This window comes from Bufo bufo, chromosome 6 (genome assembly GCF_905171765.1).
Source record: "Bufo bufo chromosome 6, aBufBuf1.1, whole genome shotgun sequence".
Classification (NCBI taxonomy): Eukaryota; Metazoa; Chordata; class Amphibia; order Anura; family Bufonidae; genus Bufo; species Bufo bufo.
In genome coordinates, this window is record NC_053394.1 from 111,722,978 (window position 1) to 111,729,967 (window position 6,990).

The following is a 6,990-nucleotide window of genomic DNA, read 5'->3' on the forward strand; positions in this document are numbered from 1 at the left end:
AAAATTCTCCCCCAAATGGTACTTATTTCATTTTGGAAACATCTGCACTTGGAAATATTAACTGTCTAATCAGCTAATGTCTTCTGTGCTTCGCCTGGGTTCTGAGCTAGTCCACTGCTACTCAGAGGCAGACAAAACATTCTTCTATCTACACAAACTACCCTGCAGTCACTGTGATAGATAGATAGATAGATAGATAGATAGAATAAATTTGCTTGCCAAAATTTAGTCAAAAGGCAGCACACACAAAGGGTTAATGTCTTGCTCCTCCCGTCTAGGACAGAAGACAAATCATTAATAAATCTGCGTAATTAACTACCCTTATAAAGGAGTGCATATCGAGTAGGCAGACATGTTTTTTTCTAAGCAATGCCTTTATTAGGGAGGGATATAAATGTTGCCTTTGAACTCAAAGAAAGATACATTTCGGTAAGCAAATTTATTCTTTCCTTATCGTCCTTCAGGCAGCACACAGTATTAAACAACAGTGGGAGTAGAAGTTGCAGCCTTAGGCTACTTTCACACTTGCGTTCGGAGCGGATCCGTCTGGTGTCTGTACAGACGGATCCGCTCCTATAATGCAAACGCTTGCATCCGTTCAGAACGGATCCGTTTGCATAACATTTTTACAGATCTGAAAACTCAGATCCGACAGTATATTCTAAGGCTACTTTCACACTTGCGTTCGGGGTTCCGCTTGTGAGTTCCGTTTGAAGGCTCTCACAAGCGGCCCCGAATGGATCCGTACAGCCCCAATGCATTCTGAGTGCATGCGGATCTGCTCAGAATGCATCAGTTTGGCACCGTTTGGCCTCCGTTCCGCTCAGCAGGCGGACACCCGAACGCAGCTTGCAGTGTTTTCGTGTCCGCCTGGCCGTGCGGAGCCAAACGGATCCGTCCAGACTTACAATGCAAGTCAATGGGGATGGATCCGTTTGACGTTGACACAATATGGTGCAATTGCAAACGGATCCGTCCCCCATTGACTTTCAATGTAAAGTCAGTAGTCCCTATTAATATACCATCAGATCGGAGTTTTCTCCAATCCGATGGTATATTTTAACTTGAAGCGTCCCCATCACCATGGGAACGCCTCTATGTTAGAATATACCATCGGATTTGAGTTAGATCGTGAAACTCAGATCCGACAGTATATTCTAACACAGAGGCGTTCCCATGGTGATGGGGACGCTTCAAGTTAGAATATACTAAAAGAACTGTGTACATGACTGCCCCCTCCCCCCCTGTTTTTAACTCATTGGTGGCCAGTGCGGCCGGCTCCCCCCTCCCCCCTGTTTTTAACTCATTGGTGCCCAGTGCGGCCGGCCCCCCCTCCCCCCCTGCTTTTAACTCATTGGTGGCCAGTGTGGTCGGCCCCCCTCCCCCCCTGTTTTTAACTCATTGGTGGCCAGTGCGGCCGGCTTCCCCCCTTGTTTTTAACTCATTGGTGGCCAGTGCGGCCGGCCCCCCTCCCTCCCCCCCCTGTTTTTAACTCATTGGTTGCCAGTGCGGCCGGCCCCCCCTCCCCCACCTGTTTTTAACTCATTGGTGGCCAGTGCGGCCGGCCCCCCCTCCCTGCCCCCCTGTTTTTAACTCATTGGTGGCCAGTGCGGCCGCCCCCCCCTGTTTTTAACTCATTGGTGGCCATTGCGGCCGCCCCCCCTCCCCCCCTGTTTTTAACTCATTGGTGGCCAGTGCGGCCACCCCCCCCAAATTAAAATGACCGATCCCCCATTATTGGTGGCAGCGGAGAGTTCCGATCGGAGTCCCAGTTTAATCGCTGGGACTCCGATCGGTAACCATGGCAACCAGGACGCTACTGCATTCCTGGCTGCCATGGTTACTTAGCAATTTTAGAAGCATTATACTTACCTGCGATGTCTGTGACCGGCCCGGCGCTCCTCCTACTGGTAAGTGAAAGGTCTGTGTGGCGCATTGTTTATAGCACAGACCTTTCACTTACTAGTAGGAGGACCGCCCGGCCAGTCACAGACATTGCAGGTAAGTATAATGCTTCTAAAATTGCTAAGTAACCATGGCAACCAGGACTGCAGTAGCGTCCTGGTTGCCATGGTTACCGATCGGAGTCCCAGCGATTAAACTGGGACTCCGATCGGAACTCTCCGCTGCCACCAGTGATGGGGTGTCGGTCATTTTAATTAGGGGGGGAGGGGGGGCCGGCCACACTGGCCACCAATGAGTTAAAAACAGGGGGGGAAGGGGGGCCGGCCGCACTGGCCACCAATGAATTAAAAACAGGGGGGGGAGGGAGGGGGGGCCGGCCGCACTGGCCACCAATGAGTTAAAAACAGGGGGGAGGGGGGGCCGGCCGCACTGGCCACCAATGAGTTAAAAACAGGGGGGGGAGGGGGGGCCGGCCGCACTGGCCACCAATGAGTTAAATACAGGGGAGGGAGGGGGGGCCGCACTGGCCACCAATGAGTTAAATACAGGGGAGGGGGGGTCTGCCCCCTGCTGCCTGGCAGCACCTGCCAGGCAGCAGGGGGCAGTCATGTACACAGTTCTTTTAGTATATTCTAACTTGAAGCATCCCCATCACCATGGGAACGCCTCTGTGTTAGAATATACTGTGTTGTGCATTTTCATAAGTGTACAATGTATCTGATGATACTATATTCAATATGGATGATCATTGCCTTTAACAACATGTGATCAGCATGAACCTGAAAAAAACCAAGATGGGTTCATAGCAAGTTCAATGTGTTAAAAGTGAATATATAGAGAAGACTATACTTTTATTATTGTTTAGAGACATGATTTATCTACACAGGTTTCTCTAAACTTGTTCTATCTGAGGAACAATGGGTGTTTCATGGCTAAACCATGATCTGATAAGAGACGTCCATAAAACACATCTGGTGTGGAACAGATATCTATTCATATATTCGCATATAGATATATATTCCTGTGTGCATTTATTTAGCGTTTGAACTTATTAATGATTCATATATACTATGTGATATTGATGTATTATAACCAAATATTATTATTGTATCTTTATATGTCTGTATCTCACTGAGAGGGTATATTCTAGGGGATATAAAATGTGTTTAAGTGGAAATTTCTTAAATAGGGTTTATTTTAGAGGAGCTGATGTTATTTCAAACATCATTACTCAATAGCTGAAGACAGTTAAGGTACACAAACCAGAAAAACCATCATTACTCCTATCTGCCCCATAAATTCAGGGATTAGGAAAAGTTCTGATACCGCTAGTCAGTCTGAGCAAAGTGTCAGAAATAGCCCCTCCTAATTGATTTAAGGTGTGAAAGGGCAAAGTTTAAGTAGTAATAAAACAATCTGTATATATGTTAATTCTTAAAATATTCAAAATTGTTATATGATACAACAGTGCCATCAAGTGGTAGATGGGCAGAAGTTTCTTAGGAATGTCAATTAGATGACATCATCCCCATGTTTAACATACGTCACACCCACCTTATCTAATTGGTAATCCCTAATCCAAGAGGGGATGGGCATAGATAAGGATTGGGATATCTGATCCAGTTTTGGGAGAGCAGGAACTTCTTCACGGACACTTCACAAACTTCACAAAAAGAAAAACTTCACAAGGACTTCTTCACAACGGAACTCTTTACAAAGATTCATTCATCAGCATCACTTCACACGTCAGGAACATACCATAGGATGGGACATATCTGAACCTTGGAAAGCTGAGTCCATTCTAAAAGCTCTTTATCCCAAAGCCAGGGGTAATGTATAATTTATTTCATTTGCAGTAATTATAAATCGCTCCAATTGGCATATAGTTGAGACCCCATTATTAGTGGGTCAATAGTGTTAAAACAATAATTTTATGGGAAATTTTAATGAACGTGCACATCATTAGAATTCTTGTAATATTGCTATCAGAGTGGAATCTCTGATCGGATTTTATTATCCGTAGTTAGGCCAACGGGCGTATTTATAAGATGTCTCTTACTGCCATATTCTTTGATTGAGCATAAGGGATTTTCCACAGATTCATTTCTATTGTTTTATTGTCGTTGTTACATTATAATAATTTGATGATAATTTGAATAACATTATATTGTATTTGGTGTACTAAATTAAGTGAGCCCGGCATAAACGGCGGAGCATCATCTTGTGGTCAATTTTTATATTATCCTGGTATTCATTTGTATGCCATTTTTACTGCATGTATTTATTTGTAATAAATTATATTTTATATAATTAATTGCACCCTGTTTCATTATCTGCACAAATTAACTTTAGATCTCATCAATAAAAGAACTGGCGTTTATATGTCCGCCAATAAAAAAATTAATTTTTAATTTTTCATATTTCATAAAAATATGAAATCATAATTTTTATGATTTCATATCTTATATGAAATAAATACCCGACATATTTTGGAGGTCCCACCGAGATTGATTGAGATATTTCTATAATCAATTTGTGCAATTAGTGAAAATATTCCTTAATCCTTATTGGCAAGTCAAATTGTTGTTGTTATTGATTATTGATCAAAATCATGAGTGTAACAGGCAGCGACCCAGGTAATGGCCAGGTTTTAGCAGATAGTCCATCTGACCCAGATAAGATAATCTCTAAGGTTATCAAATATGTTTATTCCCGTTTGAAGTTAGATAAAAATATAGATGAATGGACTAATGAGCTGCAGGCAAGAGCCTATGAAGAACGTGGAGATATATGGAAGTTAGGTGGCATGGTTGATAGATACCTGACATATATGGATTTGGCAACTGATAATACCAAAAGGGACCAACACCTCTTATGTGCATTGCCACCTGTTTTGTATGCATTGTTGGCAGTCAGTACTCTCTCAAAAGTTAGATATGAGTCTATAATGGGTACAAAAATATATGTATCCAAGATAGAATCAGAACTACAATCCGCAGAAGCGAAGATCAAAGACTTAGAGTACAACCTTAGTCACAGCCATGATGCATACCAAAAGGCAAAAAGCGATTTAGAGGATTTATATCTCCAGTATTCTAAAATTAAACAGACAGATGGATCAGCCCATAATATAGTCAATGCTGAAAGGGATCCATCTAACGCTGTGGGATATCCTGACCCTCCATGTCTTACTCCCCACTATCCAGACATGCCATCACATGCTCTTAAAGCAGACCCCATCCAAGATACTCAGCAACCTGAAAATGTTGGCATGATTACACGGGAGGCATTCACCCAATTGAGTCGGGCATTCCAAACTGCAACCGCCTTACTAGATGCCAATAACATGGAAGCCCCTAGAAGTTCCTCTCCACATGTTCCCCTGAGAAGAGATGTTAGGGTTAAATCACCTGTGCCGTATAAGTCTCATGAAAGTTGTGAAAGTGCATGTGAGTTTGACAGTGGTGTGGGTAAGCATGTGACTTATTCCTTGCCACAGGATCACAGGCGACCAACATACGCTGAGGTGGTTTCTAGGAATAAAAATTCTCAATATTCAGATAAGGATCAGAGCTCCTCCAGCATAATTAAGTTTTTGAATACTACAGTATCCAAATTTGCCAAGAAAGGTTCTTCTCAGATAGCCAATCACTTGGAACTGTATGAATCCACTATGGGTTCTTTAAAATTATACTCTGATGCTGACAGGATCAGATTCCTTCCATGGGCATTTGATGATAAGTATCGTCATTACTTTACCTCATTTGGGGAGAGAGGCATTCAAGATTGGCCAAGTGTTTTGCATGAGGTTAAATTGGAATTCGGACCGTACCGAACCACCACTGCTGCAAAATGGGACATATATAGCCTTACGTGTAGACCCAATCAGAGTCCCCGTGAATTCCTCTCTGTCCTCAAAAATGCCTATGGGTTGGCATATAGATCCCCAAAATGGGAATCTGAAGAATTCAAACAGTTATTCTATGACGCTATGCCAACCCAGATCAAATTTAACTTAGCCAGAGATCTGGATATTGATGCCCCCTTGGATTGGTTGGTGACTGCTGCCACCACGCTGTATAATATCAGTGAGTGCCATGCAATAGAGGAGAGAAGGTTTAAAAAATCCCCAGAGCAAAAGGTAGCTGAAGCTAAGGTAAACCCTAGCTTGGGATTTGAAAGCCAGCCACGAAGGTTCCCTCAGTCTACAGGACCTGCTCAACAAGCCCAGCAACAACAGGTAGGACCGCCCAAACAGACCAAACCCCAAAATACTAATGGATCAGAGGGGAATAATTCAGGTAATGGGAGGTCTAACTACCGTCCCTATTACAATAGAGGCCCCCAGGGGTACGGGCCCTATAACTATAGGAATTACCAGGGTTACAGGCGCTGGGATAATAGACCCAGACAACAGAGGGAAGATAGGCAGGAATCCTCAAATTCACCCAGGAGTAGGTCACCTACCGATAACCAGGGTGCCCAGCAAAGCCAAAATGTGCCCAGACCAAACAGGTTTGATCAGCTGGCAGAACAAGTGGCACCAGTGAGTGACATTGTGAGAAAGTTGGTATCTCCAGGAAAACAGCCTGAGCCTTTTTTAGGGCAACACCAGGTCCCAGCTCAACATCATAAAGCAAATTGGGCGGGTCAGACCCAGGCCACTGTAAGGATATTAAGTTGATTGTGGAAGAATCTGATAGTGATTCATATTCTAAATTTCTTGACAGTACCTCTGACCCTGAAATTAGGGCCAGGGGGGAAATGTCTAATATGTCATATGTCCTTGCAGGTCTAATGATGTCAATTCATATGACCGGACTGTCGGTTCCAGTGTGTAATCCAATCGTCCAGCATCTAGCCGTGAGCCAGCTGTGACTTGTGGTGTCACACAGCTTGTCCCAAAGGCGGGGGCTGACGCTGCTCCCTCCAGCTTGTCCTGAGAGACTCAGGAATGCAGAGGTCACGAGCTGCAAGAGGTCAACCTCTCAGACAACAGATGGGTAAACATCCTAACTTTCTCTGTGATTTGTTGCAGGTGGATGGTCGATACTTGTGGAGATATATCTCCAAATGAACTTATCG

At 43.9% G+C, this 6,990-nt stretch overlaps 1 long non-coding RNA gene across 1 annotated transcript; it reads left to right on the top strand.

The window, feature by feature from the left end:
* The first annotated feature begins 206 nt into the window (after positions 1-206).
* Positions 207-6,588, top strand: LOC121005881. The gene is made up of 3 exons (XR_005779973.1): positions 207-474; positions 6,041-6,046; positions 6,577-6,588. It is a non-coding gene; the product is annotated as an uncharacterized LOC121005881 (long non-coding RNA).
* Positions 6,589-6,990: the final 402 nt, after the last annotated feature.